Source organism: Nyctereutes procyonoides, unplaced genomic scaffold, assembly GCF_905146905.1.
Source record: "Nyctereutes procyonoides isolate TBG_1078 unplaced genomic scaffold, NYPRO_anot_genome, whole genome shotgun sequence".
Lineage (NCBI taxonomy): Eukaryota > Metazoa > Chordata > Mammalia > Carnivora > Canidae > Nyctereutes > Nyctereutes procyonoides.
This window is the reverse complement of record NW_026575142.1, coordinates 39,548,196-39,569,092: the sequence shown is the minus strand read 5'-3', so window position 1 is coordinate 39,569,092 and position 20,897 is coordinate 39,548,196. Positions and strand designations below refer to the sequence as shown.

At 46.4% G+C, this 20,897-nt stretch overlaps 1 protein-coding gene across 1 annotated transcript in view; it reads left to right on the top strand.

The window, feature by feature from the left end:
- ADAMTS16 (ADAM metallopeptidase with thrombospondin type 1 motif 16) overlaps positions 1 to 20,897 on the top strand; it is a 153,119-nt gene that overhangs the window by 120,519 nt on the left and 11,703 nt on the right. The window lies entirely within an intron of this gene.

Genomic DNA, 20,897 nt, shown 5'->3' with positions numbered 1-20,897 from the left:
TTCCCCAACCCTGAATGCAGTAAAAAACCCGAGTATAACTTTCGACTTCCAGAAATTCACTACTGACAGGCTACTATTGACTGGAAGCCTTACACATAACCAACAGTTGAGAAGCACATATTTTGCAGGTTGTATATATTATGTCCTGTGTTCTCAGGATAAAGTCAGCTAGAGAAAAAATGTTAAGAAAATCATAAGGAACAGAAAACACACTCACAGTCCTGTCCCTCCTTTGTCACTCTCCAGTGGCTGGGCTGTGTGGCCACCACCTCCTTGCCCTGTATCCTTCCATGTGGCCACGCCCCATAGTCGAAAAAAATCTACATGTAAATAGACCCAAGCAACTGAAACCTAGGTTGTTCCAGGGTAAAATGTAATTGGCTTTAGAATTTGATACGGGAATTTAATTTTTTATTTTGCAATTCACATTAACATTTGCTTTTAAGAAGTCAGGTTAGTTTGGTTGACTTGTTGCTGTGTTGTCATTCCAAAGTTACCTGTAAACCATGATTTTACCAAGCCGATTGCCAGTTGTCAGGACATTATAGAGTTTTCTGGTCTAGAAGGAAAAGCAGACTTACACATGAATTTTGTCATATGGCTACAAAACTTTCCGACAATATTTTCTTTCTTTCTTTTTTTTTTCTTTTTCCTACAATATTAATGCAGTCACCCAATGTTAGATTTTTCCCATCCCTCTTCTTTTTCCCTTGGGTTTCTGCTTAAGCAGTCCTTATTTCATTTACAAAATTTTCAGGAAGTCTTACCTGTTTCATTTTTAAAGGCATGCCTAGATTTTTAAACAGTATTCCCACAACCAAAGAGATCCTCAAATTCGTTTGTTTAGACAAGTTTGTTTACATTTTTCTGTTGAAATAATGCCTTCAGGACAAGCCCTCTCTGCACTCTGAGGAAACAGTTCTGCACGGTGAAAAATATGACCACATGAGAGCTTAAGACATTTTCATGTGGCTTTTTTTTTCCCCTACAGGTTCCATATAAGTTCAGGTCAAAGAGAGCTGAAACAGGAAACAAATTTTTAATGTGCTTCTGACTGTGGTGGTCAGAAATGTAATCGCCAGAAAGGAAAGACCACAGTCTCCCGGAATGTTTAGATTTGTCTGGATCCAATGCAAGACAAGAGCCCACTCAAGCATTCCCCTTCCTCCTCCAGCTGCCACATGGCTTTTATGACAAACAAAATTCTAACAGGGTTTTGTAATTGGGTAATTGTTTTGATGCATTTATTATGCATTTCCTTAATAAAGAAAACTAAAGAGAAGGATCCATTTACATTCTCAAGGATGTTGGCCTTTTTCACTATCATTTTAGTTGATTTTTACTCTATTTAGGAACTCCTTGCAGATGGCTCAAAAAGTCCTACTGTACTTTGAAGCTCACCATGAGAAATCACAATCCTGCCTGCCCACCACTCCATCCCCAATCCCATTGACCAGGGGCAAAAATATCTCACTTTAGCTCTCTCTCCTGGTATCTTTTCCCATATTCCTAAATAACAGGCATGATGACCATGCCCCACATAGTGGTTCTCGTGGTTACCCCTCTCTCCATCACAGGGGAGGGTGTGTTCACTGCACCTCCTTTATCACCCTCCGGCGGCTGGGCTGTGTGGCCACCACCTCTTGCCCTGCATCCTTCCATGTGGCCATGCCCCATAGTTGGAACTGTTCACATCATTCTTGAATAGTCCTTGCTGGCTATAGGATAATTTGATTCTGTGTCCTTTTGCATATAAAAACTTTATGTTCCTAAGAGTCAATAACTGCTTGAACTTTGCCTCATTAGGTTTCTTTGCATAATCCCCAAGAGACATAATAAGTTCATCGATTCACTTCACCAGTATCACAATCGGAGTGTCTGCTACGCGCCAGGCACGTGCGGAAACGAGTAGGGTTGAAAGAGGTCCCTGTTTTAGGGGAGTTTATCTGAAGAGAGACGCAGTCAGCCATCAACATAAGATGTTCTTTAAATGGTGGAATATTCTAGAAGGTGATCAGAACCAGGGATAAAAAGAACAAAAGTAGAGCAAGGCAGGGGACATGGGAGAGTTGAGAGCAGAGGCCCGGAGTGTCGGGCGTACCTCACAGAGCAGGTGCTGCTTGGACAGCATCAGCATTTCTGTCTTTCTCTTTCTTTCTTTTATGTTTTCTTTGTTCTCTCTCCACCCCCCCCCCCCAGATCATTCCCTCTGTATCCCTTTATTCTAGCAGTGGGCTGGTGGGTTTCCCTCTGTCCTGCTGGTGTCTTCCTCCAGTTCCTCATGATCCTCATTGTCCAGACACATTGAGACAGAGACCCCAGGACGAGCAGTGGACACTGCCTGTGCAGAAACAGGCTTATCAGTGGCTCCGTCACCTCCCCTGGGAGCACGGGTTTCTCCAGGAAGGGTCCTGTCCTCAGACGTGAGCGTGTTTGGGGGAGGCGGCAGGTGGGAGGAGCCACTGGACTCAGCGGGGAAGGGACTGGCCGGGGGGTCTCCGAGCCTGTGTGGTTCTCCCGAGCCCCATCTCCAGGGGGAAGCCTGGGCTCCCTTAGAACTGGGGGACACAGCGGAGGTGAGCACAGGTGCTCAGTCCACCATGTCTTACTAAAGACTTCTGCTGTTGGTGCTTGGAGTAACAACGACACAGTCATAGGATCCTGAAAATGTGGGTGCTGCCATGGCATTCACAGTAATAGCTAGAAGTAAAAAGTTGAAGCAAAAGCAATTGAAATATGGAGAAAAATTATTGGAAACCTTGATGCCATTCTAGGGTTAAATCTGTTTGGTATTGAGCAGAAAGGAAAGAAAATTGTCTGTAGGGCGATCAACATGCCCCAGATGACCCAGGATGGTCCTGTGTCTGAGGACACCCACAGGTCCAGGCCGCCAGGGTGGAGGGTCACCGTGCCCTCGTGCTCCACGTGTGACATGAAAACAAACTGAATTATGATAGAAAATGCTCATCCAGGGATTTCCTTTATAGCCAGTGATAGTGACCCTTGGAGCCTAAGCAGTAACTCTGAAAAGAGATGTAGAAGCTTCCAGAGATGCAGGTGCAACGTCAGTGCAGGGATGCTAGTGATGGGGGGGCACGGAGCTCCTGAAGCTAACCGCCCCCCCGAAGCTGATGCGAAAGACCCTCTCATTGCAAGTTCCCAGTTTTGTTTTTACTAGTCTTAGAGGTGAGTGTCCTTAAATCATATAAGCTCCAAGCCTTACAAACCTGGATCCACCAGCGGTGCTGGGGATGATACTGACTGAGGAGGAGTCATGCACAGCAGTAGTCTGATCCTGAATGAGGGATCCGCTCATTTGATCCTCACAAGAAGGCCAGTCAGCACTACTATCATCCTGAGGTAGAGACGTGGAGACTCTCAGACAGACGGCCACAGGACATTGTGCAGAGAGAAAATTATCATAGGCACGCGTAGGCACCCATCAAAGTCATGTAAGTTTTCAGTATAAATGAATTCATATGAAAATATATTTGATGGGATGCCTGGGTGGCTCAGTGGTTGAGTGTCTGCCTTCGGCTCAGGTCGTGACCCCGGAGTCCTGGGATCGAGTCTTGCATCAGGTTCCTTGCAGAAGCCTGCTTCTCCTTCTGCCTGTGTCTCTGCCTCTTTCTCTGTGTCTCTCATGAATAAATAAGTAAAATCTTTTTAAAAAGAAAAAGAAAGTATATTTGACACATCCTTACTTGTCCTCTGTTCTTTTTCCTCGCATGCACACATGCGTGTCTATTAGGAAAGTACATGTGATCGAAGCAGATAACATGTTAATATATGTTAACTAGTCTATGTTGATACATGTCTCTGTGTGTGTATGTGTGTGCATGTACAGAGCATAGAAAACAAAACTCCCACCATAAGGGTCATCGGACATTCCAGTTTGCTCAGGGCAACTCCAGTTTATCCACTGTCACCTGGTCCCTGCAGCCCCTCCACAACCGGTAGAGTCCTTCCATCCTCCACAGTGTCCTCATCTGGGTGATACACCGATGAGTCACTGAGCACCTAACCCTTGCTCTCGGGATGACCACCCCTGGAAATCTGCAGAGCACCTTGTCAGATACATTTTTATTACTGTTACATAATTTTTAAATTAGTATGCGATGCAATGAAGACTATATTTACTTTTCATAGATTCCTGTTTATAGATGTAACTTGAAAGCTTTCTGTACTCTAATATTATGAAATATTTACTCGTATTGTCTTCGGACATTTTGGTTACCTTAAATGTGTGACTTTGATCAAAATAGGCTATATTCTGACATGAGGGGTGAAGTCCACGTCCCACAGTTTTCCTTCCACAGCCCAACGATCCCCCAATGCCGTTCAGTAAAAAACTCATGTTCTGCCCATTGATTTGGAAGGCCAGCTCCATCCTAGCTTTATCCACAGATGTCATTGCTTCACTGGCCCGAGGGCCCTTCCTGGTTTATTTTTCTATGCCAGAATTTCACTCTCTGATGACCAGCATTTTATGAAACATCTATCTTTTTTAGAATTTTTCTGGATATTCAAATGTTTTTTTCCATGTGAACTTTATGTTGCCAAGTTACATTTTTTTAAAGGGATCCTTCCAAAATTTTGATTGGGATTATACAGCCTTAGTAGACTAATTTAGACAAAATCGAGATCTTGAAAATATGAAAGTCATCTACCACAAACCCATTTCTTTTTTCTTTGTTACTCCATTTTTGTCATTAAGTTCCTTGAGAAGAGGTCATAGATTTATTTACTTAAGTAACTATGAGCATTTATATTTTCTGGATATTTCACATTTTTATTAGTGTTGCAAGTAAAATATTTATACCATTACACTTTAATTAGTTATGATTTTATAGTCAAATGAGTTTTGTAACCAGACACTAAAATTTTATATTTTCCAATTTCTTTCAGTCAATAATCTAAGATCTTTAATATCATAAATCAATAATGATAATTTTGGTTTCCTTTTCTAATATCTATACCTCTTGTCTAACCCACCTCAGTTTAATTGCAAAGGCATACACTTCTAGAATAAAAGTAAAATGTGTCTGTCCCTTTTTAGATCCTTACTGGAATGTGTCAACGATTTCAGCTCTTTATTTGATAGAACTTGCCGCTTATATTTTGATTTATCATAATGAAACTTCACTTAATAGTATTTTCTCAGAGTTACTGAATTTTAGTGAATGCCTTATCTTCCTGACATGACAGTTTTACAGTAGACTTGAAGAGGTTTTAAGAAAAGTCATTGGGGCAGCCCCAGTGGCGCAGCGGTTTGGCACCGCCTGCAGCCTGGGGTGTGATCCTGGAGACCCCAGGATCGAGTCCCACGTCGGGCTTCCTGCATGGAGCCTGCTTCTCCCTCTCCCTGTGTCTCTGCCTCTCTCTCTGTGTCTATGAATAAATAAATAAAATCTTAAAAAAAATAAGAAAAGACATTGATGGGAGCACCTGGATGGCTCAGCCAGTTAAGTGTCCCACTCTGGATTTCGACTCTGGTCATGATCTCAGGGTCCTGAAATTGGGCTCCTTGCTCATTGGGGAGTCTGCTTGAGATCCTCTCTCTCCCTCTGTCTCTGCCCCTCGCCTTGTGCTCCTTCTGTCTAATAAATAAATCTGAAACAATAAAGAAAAAAGGAAAGACTGATGAATCTGTTTTTGAGAGTGTGTGAGGTTCTGAGCATAGCACAGGGTGGGGTCCTGCTTCCCATCCCCACCTTGCCCCCAGGAAGCCCACAGGACACCCCCTTCAGGATACAGAGCTGCAGAGCCTCAAAAAAAAAAAATCTAGTCCCTTGACCTGGAACATAAGCCTCGTCTACACACAGCTCCACAGGCTTTACAGGTCAAAGATGGAATCACGGGAGCCCAGAGACAGCATACACACCTCTGAGTGTGCACTGAAGCTCTGCGTGTTTATGTGAGGGACATGGTGTCAGCCCCCAAGTCACTGGAATATGTTTCCATCATTTGGACAAGTGAGCCCTTGGGACATTAAATTTGTGATGAGAAAGAAAGCACCTGTCATCCTATACCTGAGACGAGTGATGAATAGCACCAGATGGTGCTCCTACAGTGACCCCCTGTTGGCCACTGTGTGTCCTTTATTGTACAGGTGCCTTTAATTTGGTAGTATTCTCTTTAAAATGTGTGTCCCTTTCTATCAGAGTGATCTGGGGTTTTATTTGCATATGATGTCTCCATAGCTATGTCTAACATTAATTCTTTCATTTGTGTTGGCTTCCTATTTGTGACTTTTAAATAGTTCTCTACTGTTTGCTAACTTTGGATTTATGGCTCTTTTTTTGCCCCTCTTGTTATTTCAGAAATACATCATCTATTTCAAATTTTAGTATACTCACCTATAAAACTTAAAATGATATGTGTAAGCCACTCTTTTTTTTTTTTACTCAACATCACGAAATAAACTAAAGCTGTAAAAACATTGTTGGACAAAGTAAGGCAAGTGGTATATTTCTCCTTCTTTTGTTTTTGACGCATCATACTTCAGTTCAGGTCCCGATCTTTCTTATAAGGGTCTTCGGGTGTCTTGTTTCAATTTAACTTTAATTTTATTATGATTTTGATATCATGTAGTCTATTCTTTCAATAAAGAATGCATGTTCATTCTGAGCTACAACCTTCCTGGTCTATTTAAATAGATCTCGTAGGGACACCTGAGTAGCTCAGTTGTTGAGCGACTGCCTTTCAGCTCAGGGCATGATCCCGGGGGTCCTGGGATCGAGTCTCACATTGGTGTCCCTGCATGGGGCCTGCTTCTTCCTCTGCCTGTGTCTCTGCCTCTCTCTGTGTGTCTCTCATGAATAGATAAATAAAATCTTAAAAAAAAATAGATCCAGTGGCCTCACCAATCCCTGGATCCCACAAGTTTCCCATTATGGAGTTGAGTAGTTTAAATCTTTTCCTGGCCAGCAGGAGTGTGTCTCCAGGATATTTTCAAGAAGGATCACCTTACCCCTTGCTCACCTTGGAGTGTCTTTCTCCTGGTACTCTTCTTGCTCCCTATAATGCCACCCAGTCATCTTACCTCTTCCTCCATACAGTTCTTTCTCTCTTTTTAATTTCTGGACAGTGTAAGATATTTTACAGAATTGTATTTGATACAGTCTTTTTTCACAATATTTTTATTTTATTCATCTTTCCTTTGAGTGCTGTCTTTTTCACATGTGCATTTTGTTGCATGGATTACTCTATAATCTTCACGTAGGTTCCATGTAAGGTTCCTTTTCCCCAGCTCAGGTGGAAGCAGGGGATTTCCAGACAAGTCTTTTAGCACCCAGAGTGGAGCTAATCTCCTTCCTCCTGGCCTTGCTCCTGTGGTACATTTTTTCCAAGAACCTCTGGAACAAATATAGTTTATAATGTGACTAGTCCTTTTGTTTGGTTCTTTTTATATGTTCACAACTTCTCAGCTATTTATTTGTTTTTGGTAAAGGAATCTCTGTACTGCATTGGTTGTACCTTCTTACCCAAAATCTCCACCAGGATTTTTACATTAAAAAAAAAAAAAAAGAGTGTCAGACATATGTGCTTTCTTTTTAAAGCTATTGAAGAGTGGTCCACACCCATCAAATAATTATGTGGCTTACCTTTGGTTACCAAAGACATGAACTTCAGAATCAAGTCTGTTGATCAACAACAGTATTGTTTATCCCTACAGGCAATACCACCATCCAGCCTGCAGAAGGAGATGCTTCTGGAGCATTCCTCCAGGATTGGTGATTAGTCACACAATCCTAGTGGCCACTGTGACCCATATTTGTGACATGCCTCCAGATGGCCTCTGAGTCGTGGTCCTAACATGGTCCAGAGGCAGGTGTCAGGACTCAGCTACTTCACCGAAATCCTGGCTCTACCACGTGCTCCTGCAGATCCATTAGCGTGGTCCTTAGTACTCTGCCCTCCAGGTTCCCATCTCTGAAATGGGTGTAATCACTGAACTGACCATATACATTTGCCATGAGATTTAGCAGGCTAATACAGATAAAGCATCTTAGTGATGCTAGTTATCCTTACCAGTATTGGAACTCCGCAGACTAGAGGGATTTAGGCATCAGATTCATCAGCCTAGATTGTCTGACTATAGGTTTTTCCAACTTGGGACATATATTGATTTCTCTAGGACAATAAGATTTTGCAGACTGTCCAATGTCATATCATGCTATAGAATGAGCTGCACATGAGACCTCTTCAGCATTTCCAAACACCTTCACTTGTTCTTCTGTTGGAGATCCTTTTATCTAGTTCAAGGAGTTGAATTTCCCACAGGTTTCTCTCCTGTGTCTATGAATGCTAATGCAATTCTCTCATGGCTACTTGTACATATGTAGACCTTACATCATATGGGCAGTTAAAGGAAGACATCACAGTACAGTCTAAACTACCCAGACATCATTTCTATGCTCTGCATATGATATTTTGGGATAAATGATCAGAAATGCTATATGGGTTGGCTGCTATTCCAATCTGAGTCACTTAAACCAGCAGAGCTAGAAAATGAGATCTTTAAATATGGGGCTTCTCTCTACTCTGACTCATTGTTAGAATCCTGAACATATGTGAAACCACTTAAATATACAGTAGAGCATTTTCTTATGTCCATGTATATAATGTAAATACCATTGGATCATTAGACTCTTTTGCAATGTAAGCTAATTAATTATACAAATTATAATGCAGTGAATGTCATTAATGAGATACCCGTATATACATCCCTGCTCATATTCCAGTGTTATTAAGAGCAGTAGGTAAATATGACATATACAGCATATTTCACCTGATAAGTTCTGCGATAGAATATCTGAAGCTTTACATTAGGTTGTCAACTCCAAAAATGACAGCAGTATTTGACCAAGTAAATTACATAATTAGCTAATGCTACTAACAACTAGCAATATTACTTAATTGCAGTATGTGGTAATATATAAGACCTACCTGATGGGCATAAAATGCAATCAACGGGTTTCTAAGACTTGGTGAGAAAAATAAGACTCATCTGCAGATGTCTTGAAGAATAGTGCATGCAACTGGAAAAGGTGGTTTCCCAGGGCTGGGAGCCATGAGGTTACATCAATATTGTTCTACAAATTCTGTGTGTTCATTTCCTGGATCCGATTAATCTTAAAGTGCCACAATGAGAAATCCTTCCTGCGAAGAATGGAATTGTTATGCCTTGTCAAGAAAGAGGACTCTGCCCTCCGATGGTAACCATGTGTTTTCGGCTGGCACCTGGCCTTCTGGAGTCTCACAGCCAGGAAGCTCGTCACCAGCATGTGCTGCCTTCACACCTGGACCTCAGTGTGGAAGCTGTTTGACGGCTCAGAAGATAAAACTTAGGGATTCTTAGCAATCACTGTAAAAAGTCATCTCCTGCCATCATTTTATGGAAACTGCAGTATTTGTGTCTGCCATCATTTCTGTCCTTTCCTTTTGAATCCTTGCCTAGAGCCCTCCCGGGAGGTTTATGCCTCCCATTCCCCATCATACGGTTGTCATTACCGCTTTCATAAATTAAACCAAAGGAAGCAAGGAAATTAGATGACCAATTTTGTTTTGATTTCACATATTAAGTGCTCAGAAATCCAAGAGGACGGCACAGGAGCTTTATAAGGCCACGTGACCTCGATGTTATTACTGTCTCTACTACCTGACAGCAAAGAATGTGACAGAAACTCAGGGCAGGATATTAACATTGGTCTCTTCCCAGGGGTCCATTTGCTCGCAGGTTCCATCTCTGTCAAACATGGGTTCCATCTACTTCTTTGGTTTCTCTCTGCAAGTCCCCTGGATTACAGTCCCTGGCAACCCTGGCCCTAGCTGACTGACCCCCGCCCCCGGGCCGGACCCCCACTGGACCCCCACCGGCTGAGTGCCGGTTGGCTGCTATCCAGGCCCAGACTCTGGAAGAGGCCACCTGGAAAGCATTCTTAGAAAATTGACTCATGAGTCTGGAGAAGATCATTTTAAAGTATTTATCTAGGAGTGAGCATCCAAGAAACCCTGAAGCAGAAATGCCAGAAAAGCCTGAAATCGTAGGAGGAGTGAGCCCATTATTTTAAATCTTCTCATAAAAAGGAAGAAGCCACAGTGGGGAGAGTTCACCTTCTGTAACAGAAGGGAAGAACTGGTGTGCCTTCCCCAGAAAATGAGGATCCAAACAAAAGGAGTCGGAACACACTGGTGGGTGATTCTTGCGTGATTTCAGTTCCACTTTGCACCTTGAGCTACGAATTAAACCCTCTCCTCTGGGAAGGTTATTCATTTTAAAAGAAAGAAAAATGAACCCAGGTCAGTTGTTGAATATTTAGGTTCATGTGAGATACACAGGTTTTCCCCCAGAGCATCACCAAATAGGCCGTCTTGAGAGGCTGGGAGGGATCTTTCAGCTGTTCCAGGAAGTCTGATGTCGTGACAAGGAAGGGGAAGGCCATTTGGAAAGAGCTCAGCCCCAAGTACTTGGACCCTGATTCAATACCGAATCATTAAGGACTCCTCAAAACACTAGCCTGTGTGCGTAATTAGCCGTGAGTAGAAAGATGCAGCTTTTACCTAGAGTAGCGAGCTCGCTTCTGTGATTATGAAATAGATAATGCATCACAAAATTTGCAGCTAAGATATGTCACAGCTACCAAGCCCTTGAATATATGCATTTTTCCTGGGACCTTTTAGAGCCAGGCCACTTTGGATAACAGTCTCCCATGAGAAGCTCCCAGCTCTGCACAGTGGGTAAGAACATGGGTTCTGGGGGTTTTCTCCCTCGCCACCCACCTGACCTTGACCATCCTGAGTGGCTGAAGCAAAGCCTCTCATCATCACCAGGCCTCAGTTTCCTCATCTGTAAGATGAGAATTTCTCTGGGGATGTTAATGGGTATGTGTGTGCGTGCATGTGTGAGTGTAAATGGATGAATTGGCATTAAATACCAAGAACAGCACAGGGCCCAGAGCAGACACGGGCCTCGAGAGCCTGGGCCCTAGAGCTAGAGCTGGACTCACTGGTTCCCACCTGTCCCATGCTGCTTCCTGGACCTTTCTGGCATCACCCCCACCTTCGGCGAACTGGAATGAATACTAGCATCCTGCTCCCTGGCTCGTGGGAACAATTCCATGAGTCCCTAGTGCTCAGAAGCTTGCAGTTGTTAGTAGGCTGGACTCCTGGCCTGCGTGTGCGGTGCTGCTGGGCATCCTCTCACTCGCTGTGTTGAAGGCCGCCCGCTACAGGCCTCACTCTGCCTCTTACAGATTCCTAAGTATTTGGCTACAGCTTGGAGACTTAACGTGTTGGGCGTGTTGCTTTTGTTGCTGCTGTTTTATTGCTAACATCTGTCTCCCGCGATGGAGCCAGTGTGTTCTGGCCCTGCCAGCAATCTGCTTCGGCCGCGCTCAGAATAGGTGTAACACGCCAGAGCACCCACCTAGTCAGAGCACCCTGGCTACCGTAAAAATAGCCCTCGCTTCCCGGTGTTTCAGATGTGTTCCATCTGCAGTTCCATCCTAGTCTTCATGAGTGACTTGGAGCCTGGGTTTGGCAAACCACTTGGTGGTGCCCCCAGGCCAAGTGCAGCCGGCCGCCTGATACCATCGATAGGGTTTAGCTGGAGCACGGGCACGCCCATGTGTTCCCGGGTTGTCTCTAGCTGCTCTCTCAGTGCCCTGGCACACTTGAATTGTCACAACAGGGATCGTGTGGCCCACCCACCGAAAACACTTGCTACCTGGCCCCCTGGGAAGTGGTTTACCAGCCCCCGGGCTAGATAGAAACATCTTCATGGCAAAATAGGCAAAATAATTGTCTTGATGGAAAATGCTATCCCATCAGCCTGTCCTGTTTTCAGGGAAAAATCACTGTGTCAGTGTGATTGAAACAACATATTCCAGAAAGCCTGAGCCTGGCTAAAGCCCACAGTCTCCCTCCCATCAGTATGTAGGTATCTCGTAGGGGGTTTGGATGGTGGATTTATTCATGCATCTATCTTCTCAACAGTTTGAGTGATGTTTTGTCTCCTTTCTCAGTTAGGAAACAAAGATAAGATATCTTATCCTGAAGATAAGAAAGTTTCTCTTAAATAAAGTAAACTAGATTTAGGGCCAATAAACATGCAAGCTCATATTTATACAGCTGGCTTTGGCCTAAATTTTTTAATATCCTAGCCAGCTACCCAAATGTCTAAGGTAGTGGGTGGCCTCAGGGGCACATTCTCTGGATGAAGCAGGAAACAAACCACTACCCTTTGGGGTTGCCCAACAGCAGCTTCCCAGGCCCCGAGATTCTCCTCCTTTCCAGGCCTCGATGAGCGTCAGCAGTGTCTCTCAGGACTTCTTCAAGTACCTACCTACCCCCTTCTCTGAAAGATAAGGGTTTGGGGAATGGACCAGCGGTAGCCTCTCAGCCATGCTCTTCCATCAGAGGTCTTGACTTTTGTCCTATTCTCAGGTGAGATGAAGACTACCTGTCTGGGGCCAGCTCTAATTTAGGTTCAAATAATTGAGATAGCATCCTTTCTTTAGATTATGAATAAATGTATTAAGTTACCTTTCCTTGGGGGGCATTGTTTTCCATATCCCTTCATCCATTTTTAGAATGTAATTCTGAACTATCTCAATAATTCTCATAAGCGGGAATATCCTAAAATTGCATACTTTCAACATCATAATGCCTCTATCACATTATTTTTACCCACTTTGGAGAATCACTCGGAGGTAATACAACAAAATAAATGTGTATGTTTTTAATTGATTGGACAAGGCCCACCTCCACTGTGGGCAATCTGCTACTGATTAAAAATCTACTGACTTAAATGTTAAGTTCATCTAACACATACCTTCACAGAATCATCTAGAATAGTGCAGGACCAAAGCACTAGCCAAGTGGCACATAAAATGAGCCAGCACAGACCTGAATTCAGCCAGATGGACAGGAGGCAGCGACTTTGCTAGACATTCGGGAGTAGATTTGGTGAGATGTGGGAAGAGCTGCAGGGAGGAAGCCAGAAAGGCTCCCCTGGCTGACATGGGTACGCAGGATAGCACAGGCCGAGGCAGGGACTGCTGGCTCTGGGTTCCTCTCTCCTGTCAGCAGAGATGCTCTGTGAGCTGGGGATTGCGCGGGTGGGGAGCTCCCCAGATGGGATTCAGGGGTTCTCACCAGATAGAAGAGAAGCTTTTATTTTTCCACTGATGAACAGAATAGAACAAGGGGGGGAAAAACCACTTAAGAATACATATACATGCTGAACCTTTATTTTCACATTAAATATAAATATGCCTCCAATTTCTGATTCTTTTAGTTATAGCCAAAAGCTCCCTGGGAGGAGGGCTGGGTGTAAGAAGTCTGAGCTATCTGCAATCACATGCCCATTACCCATGGTGTCCAGTCCGAGGGCTTTTTAAGAATAGGGTGAAACTTGTCCCCTTCATCTGAGTGCAAAATCACTTACATTTTTTAATTATTTTCCACATTTTACCCTGTCCTCAGCCTCGCCTAAGCTGACAGCAGTTTTGTTTAATGACTGGTCTCTCCTGAGTCATTCCAGAGATTCGATTTAGTTTTCATAGAAACAGGCTTCTCAGTTTCCATGTTCGTGTTGCATCGAGTGACACCAAATTTAATTATATTACATAATTCCAGTAACGAGTTCTTCTGGCAGAAGCTGACCGGTGGGTGTAGGCCCAGCTGGTCCCGTGTGCGCCTCCGTGTCACCGGGTGGTAGCAGAAGGATGCTGACCACCCTGGCCAGCACTCGGCCGGCACTCCACACAGCGTGGGCGGTGGCCAGGGTGACTCGCCAGGAGAGTGGAAAGGCCCGGTGAGTCTAACGAAGTAATAGAGAACAGTTGTGAGTAATAGAGAAGAGAGCTCTCTGGAGGCTGGCAGTGACCCAGCGGCAGGGAAGAAGCCATGCAGGCAGTCTGCCTGGTGTCCAGAGAGGAACAGAACAGATGGGGAGGGCCCCCAGGCAGAAACTCCCCCAGGAGTACCCAACCGCTTTGTCCTCCTGAGGGTGGCCCTGAGGTTAGATTGGTCCTGCCACGCAGGGACCCCGCTGGCGTCACCAGTTAGGAAAATGTCCATTATCACAACCTGCCGTGTCCAAGTAAAATGTGAGTTTGCAAGACCGTGCACCACGGAGCCGTGCTAGGGTAGGAATGTCTCCGCAGTTCTCCAGGTGGGTTGTTTGGGACCTTGGAAGGGTATCCAGATTGGGCATTGTTACCTCTACTTCTCAGAGCTCTTCATTTCAAGGTTGGAAGCGTCCGTACACAAGGAAGCTGTTCCTGTCTGTGCTAGCTCCTCAGTACTTGGTGCTGGGATGCTCTTTCTTGGGAAAGGAGCCTAAGCTTGCATGATTTGCACTCCCAGCAGCCCTGCTGTGGGGTCGGGGGCCAGAAACCTGCTCCAGGGCACAGTCTTAAAAACCTGAGTGCTACACAGAGCCAGGGCGCTGGTCTGCAGGGGCACCTGGGTGGGCCCTTCTGACTTGTTAACAATAGGGAATCAAAGTATCTGCCTTCCACCAAAAGAATCAATTCACCAGGCTCCTCAGCCCTGGCTTCTATTGGCATATCCTAATTCTCTTAATAGTTAAATAATAATGTCAGCTCAGTGCTAATGCAGGGGAGGGAGGGCAGTTTTGAACCGCAGGGGCCCGTGCCCTGAAGTGTCCACAAGAACAGTGGGTTGCATTTCTTAGAGTCGTGTCTCTGACTCTGCGGGTCACCCAGGCCACCAAGTTGGGGAAGGAAGGGCTTTGTAAAAATCCACATTCCTTCCTCCCACCCCTCGTTTGTGGTTCCTGTGGAATGGAGGAGAGACCAGGAGCACAGAGGTGTTTGAGAACTGCACCAGCCAGCTGAGGTTTGGGAGCCTCTGTCTTAGCTCAGGTGGGGCTGCCAACAGAGACCAGGGTCCTGTCCGCCCCTCTGCACGCTCCCCAGGCAGGAGAATTTGGGATGTAAAACCCTGTAAAGTGGAGAAAGAACCCCGTGCTCTGTGGGTATACAGTTCCTGCTGCAATCCGGTGTGGATTGCTGGCCTGTCTACTGTGCGTAGTCACCACCCTAACATTTCTGCTTTGTGCGGAAGTGTTTGTCATCTCGGTAACCAGCTCAGGCTCAGCTGTTGGGTGTTGAATGGGTATGGATGGAAGCAGGAGGGAGGTTGGATGTTGGATGGGTTTGAATGGGAGCAGGAGGGAGGCGCCCCCAGGGAGAAATATGAGGATGGAAAGGATGCTGCTCATCCTCTACTCACCTCCGAGAGCAGAGAACCGTCCTGGGGCCCTGCCCCTCCCTGTGTCAATGGCCACCGTTGCTTCTTGGGACTCAGTTTCCCCAGACCTGAGGTCCTCCCCAGCTCTGATACTCAGCTTCCTTTTCCCATTTTTCCGTGGAAATTGGATGGAGGAGCATCAGCTCAGTGAACCAGCACCGTGGCATCATTTAGAATCTGATGATGGCTCTTGACCTGTAATGAGCCCAAGTTTTGTGTTTGAGTCAACAGAATGCACACACCCTCTGTGATCTGCAGAGACAACACCTCCGGGTGAAGGATTTTTGCTGCCACAGCATTTGGGGGCCTGTCCAGGGAAGCAGTCTCAGGTTCTCTGATCTGTGTGTCCCTCGGAATTCCACTGTCCCTGGTTTTCCCCATGTGCGTGGACACCCTGCTGGTCTTACCGATCCTTAAGGCAGCATCTGTTTGCAGGATGGGGAGACAGGAAAATCCAGTACAGATGGCATGTTGGCCCCTGAATGATGAAAACCCGCCTGCCCTTGACTTCTCATAGTCCCTGAAGTGAATACTCGCAGCACCGCTCCCGGAGTGAGCCCTCCGATGCCCTTTGTTGTGGGATGGGGCAAAGACACAGTGAGCACATGTAGGGAGGAGTACAGCTCATGGCGGGGATCGGGCTCATTAGAAACCACTCCATCGGGGTCACAGGCAGGACGGGGTGGTTTGACTTTTGAGGCTGAACACAATGAAGTAGCTGTCAAGTCACGTGCTTCCCAGCGCCCATGGCAGGGCCCGCCTTCCCCGCTAGGCCCCCTGGTCTCCGCAGTCTGGCCCCTGTCCTTGCCAGCCGGCCGCCAGGAATGGACGTCTGGCTCTGAGGTGAAATGCAGGGCCGGTCCCCAGTGTTGCCCCTGGGAGACCACATCCAAGACATGCCGACACACAGGGGTGGGTGAGTGTCGAGCTGTCATTTCTGACGGCTTGCTCCTCCCTCTAGATGCACCTGGGGACTCGGTGCATTGCTCCAGATGCGGGAGTGTGAGCAGAGTGCAAGCTGTTTGTCCAGAGTCTCTGGCTAAATTGACACCGTTCACTTACACATTGAGCACCAAGATTGTTGGCTCCTGCAGAGCAGCACGCCTGCCTCTGAACCTGCCCAGAGAGTGGTGGGCACTAGTGTGTGCCGTTGAAACGTGCTTGGCACAGACCAGTAACGAACTGTCAGAGCAGCGGTCAGGGCAGGTGCACCCTGGGCCCGTGGCATCCTGCCAGCTGGGCTCCGGGTACCAGTTCTCCCGGCGCCTGACACTGTGCCTTCAGCATACAGCCTGCCCGTGCTCTTTAACTTGTGACCAATTTTTTTTCCTACGAAAAAGACAGATTTTCAAGGTGGCATCTGTGTATCGTTGGATGCACCATGTGATTTTTAAAACCTGTCATTTAGAAGAAAAGTGGGGTAGACCTCAAATTCCCTGCACGTGAAGACACGCCCATCCGTGCCCCAAAGTCACACAGTACCCGTCCTGCCAGACCACAGGAGAAGCTGCCTCACCCCTGCGCTCTGAGGGCTGAGCCTGTGAGCACCCACGCTTACACTGGGCAGAGGTCTTGGCAGGTGGAACAGGAAGGTAAGAGTGGACAGTCTGATTCAGAGCAGCTCGCTGGAATGGGGCAGGTGCACCACCGCGTGCCCTAGGTCAGCTGAGCGGAGTGGCCGCCCCGTGGTTACAGCTGAACTTCCATGCCGACCATCCCCGTGTCTGATGCTCACTCCTGAATTAAATCCAGCCATGGACGCCTCCTGTCTACCATGGCCACTGGAACATGCGTTTACCTTTTCGAAAGACAGTGACCTAAAAGGTCAAGAGTTCTTCGTGAAAATGGAACAGCAGGTGCACAGTTTTGAAACTGCAAATGGAACAAACAGAAAAACAGAAAAAAGAAACAGGAACTAAATTCTAAAATTCATTTTAGAATTTAGTTACATGCTGTCTGCGAGACTTCCTGACGCTAAATCCATGACAGCCCCTGGGTGGCCCCAAGATGGGGCTGCGCCCTAAGCAGCAAGCTCAGGTCCCCGCCCCGCTGACCTTGGAGTCAGAGTGGCAGTTCACGACCCCAGGGCTGCCCTGGTCCTGCTTCATATACCCTTGCTGAGAATTTGCATTTTCAGAAGAAACATGAAATAATCAAAACCGAAATGTTATAACTTTTTTTAATGGAGAAGAGAAAGTCATTTTATTGAGAAGCAGCCAATGGCTGGTGATAATTGTGGATATTGACTATTGAACAAATGGCTCCAGGAAACCCTGCCTGAGTTGTCCAGAGGCAGCCATAAATTCTCCTACCTCCTCCAGCGGCACCGGGAGCCTCGAAGGGGTGCCCGGGCCAGGGGGCCCTCCGTGGGGAGGTACCGTGGTGGCCGGGTGGCTGGGTCCTCCAGGTCCTGCCTGGGAGGCCCAGCTGATCTGGGTAATACCAGCTACCTGCTTTGTTCCAGATGGTGGACTTCGGCAAAGCAGAACCAGGCAGGGCAGGGATGGCCACTGGTTAGCAACCAGACACACCTGGCTTCTGCTCACGGAACCCTCAGACACCCACACAGAAGCTTGCGTGGAGTTTGACTCCTTCATGAGCTGAAATCAAGACACTTCCCCAGAGCTCTGCCTGTGAAATAAAACAGACACTTGGCACTTCCATATGCCGTGTGCATGATCTTCATTCGGGAGGATTCCTTAATGACAGGCAGCTAAGAGAAGGGCAGAGGATGGATCAACCCAGTGTTGGAACAGCTTAAGATGGTGGAGACAGAAGACATAACGAAGTGGTGTGAAAAGCCTGAGAGCAGCCAAGACATCTTTGCAACCCCATTGTGGACACACCAATTAGAATTTATAAGACTTCGGGGTTGGGAGAGCAAATGCAGGAAATGGGGGGAGACAACAGACGAGCCACCCAGAGGCTGCAAATGCAGAACCGTCGCAGCCACAAGGCTGAAAGCTGACTTTTCACAACGAGGGTGTGTAAGTTACACAGCTGACCATGAAATAAAAATCACCGATCTCGTCGACACTGAAAAATGAAAACATTTCCACAGCTGATCTAGAACGATTCCTACAAAGCCAACAGTTTCCTTTTGGGTGACTAAAACTTGGCGTCACAGTTTTTTATAGTTTTCCTAGAAGCACGGTAGGATCTGTTCAGGAAAAACACTTGGTATGAAATAGTTGAAGCCCTCTCCAGACAAACGTAAGGGAGCTGTTGTGCCAGCCCCACGGCGCCAGGCATGCCAGGGCTGCCCACACGCAGAGACAAGGCCCCTCTGTCCCTGTCAGCCCCCCGTTCTCCCCTGGCCACCTCATTTGTCGCAGCTTTCACGAGAGTCCAGGTATTGGCTCTACGGTTCTACTGATTCTGCGGGGTCACGGCCCCTTTGAGAGCGTGAGAAAAGTGCCTGTCATTCTGCTCAGACCTGTTGGTAAGCGCGGCACCCCCAGAACTGGCACCTTCTTGTGAGGCTTGTGGGCCTCCTGGGGCATGGAGTCCTTGGTTCCTTCTTTAGGTATTTCCATACTTCGGTCCACAGGTATTCCCAACCACACCTTGGTCCATACATATTCCTAAGCACACCTTGGTCCAGAGAGACTCTGAAAACACATTTACAGAAGCTTTACCATGTAAGCCACCTCTTTATTACTCAAATACAGAAATATAATTAACTCATAAAATAATTAATAGACTCTTCTTAGAACAGTTTAGATTTCTAGAAAAACTGGATAGTTCAGTATTACATAGTCTCCATTGCTCCCACACACACACCCTCAATTCACTCATTATTAGCATCTTACGTTAGTATGGTGCCTGTGTTAGAATTAATAAACCAGTATTGACACATTATTAACTAAAGTTCCAAGGTTTCTCAGTTTTTCTTAGTTTCTACTTACTGTTCTTTTCTTGGTTCAGGAAACTTTCTCATTCTCTCTGATGTGTATTCTTAGGCTCCTCTTGGCTCTAACACTTTCTCAGTTTTGTTTTGTTTTGTTTTGTTTTGAATCCTAAGTAGGCTCCATACACACATTTTAAAATGACAAACTTGGAAGTTGCATATATTGCCAGCTCTCACCTCTGTTTATAAATAAAAATGTGCACACATGCTGCGAGAGAGACCCAGCAATCCCAGTGGTCCTCTGGGCAGTCCATGTCTTCTGCGCTGCATCCCTCTCTGCATGGGTTGGGTCCCTGTTGGGTCCTGACAGACTTTCTCCCTTGGGCACGGGGTGTTTCTGAGAGGTGTCTCTTGGGCTCTCCACCAGGCATTCTTGGCTGTGGCTTAACCCGAATGTGACTGTCAGGGTCCCGTGTGCTGTGTGTGTGTGTGTGTGTGTGTGTGTGTGTCTGTGTGTGTGTGTCACAAAGCCAAAGGATAAATCAGGGCACAAATTCTCTCTTTGACCCCACGATTCAGAAGAAAACCATTATTGGATTAAGTCACACCAGGAATAGCTTGGAGGAGACACGGAGATCCTTTTGTGGCCCCCTGGGAGCATCCCCGAGGGACAGAGGCTCAAGATGCTGCCCCAGGAAGCGTGGCTGGCCATCTGTGCTCCTCGCTGCAGGACAGGCATGCCGAGCTGGCTGAGTGAGGAACCCATGGCTTCTCCTTGCCCTTTTGGCAGTTCTTCACAACCACCAGCACGGAGCCCCTTGGATCCCAAAGTCACCTGCCAAATTCCCGATGTTTGCTTGAATGCCCTGAATAGGAAGACAAATACGAATGAGACTCATCATGTCCTCTTAGAGACCAATGGGCTGCCACCCTTGGGGAGCCCAAGGCCTTCCCATCACAGGAACCCTAGTCCCTGGGCCACATTTCACCCTCTGTCCCTCCTGCCTCCAATGACCCCCACCCAGAGAGTGCATCGTAGGGCCTCCTGCAGATGGGCTTGTGCAAAGCCAGCAGGCAGCGTTGTTGACCTTTGCAGGCTTATCTGATACCCAACATGGTGCTGCGGGCTGAGCCTAGATGGATCCATCCCACCTCCATCAGCCTGCCGACATGCATGTCAACAAGAAACACTTTAATTCTCAGAAAAGAAAATTAAAAAAGGTTCCTTTGAGAGAGACTCTCTATAGCTTCTAACAAATTCAAAGAAAGATGACCAGGCATTATGAGCCTCCTATTGGAAGTTATCACGCCTGAGGTCATCATACCAGAAATACATCCACAGGGGCTCAGTCAGTGAAGCATCTGCCTTCGGCTCAGTTCATCTGGGATGGAGCCCCATATTGGGCTCTTTGCTTTGCAGGGAGTCTGTTTCTCCCTCTCCCTCTGCCTGCCACTCCCCGTGCTTGTGTTCTTACTCTCTCTCTCACTCTCTCTCTCTCTCTCTCTCTCTCTCTCTCTGTCAAATAAAGAAATAAAATCTTTTTAAAAAAGAAATGCATACATACATACATAAATAGAACCTAAATGTTCTCAAGCCACTGGATTCAGCTGCTAAGATATAAAAGTGGGGAGGACAGAGGAACGTGTTAAGTGGAACCACAGAGGTGTAATTTGCAAACTCATGTGATGATCAGAAAGAGTTGTGCAGACTCAGCAAGCTGAGCAGTATTGGTTGTGATGCCAATAAATGGAATAGAAGAAT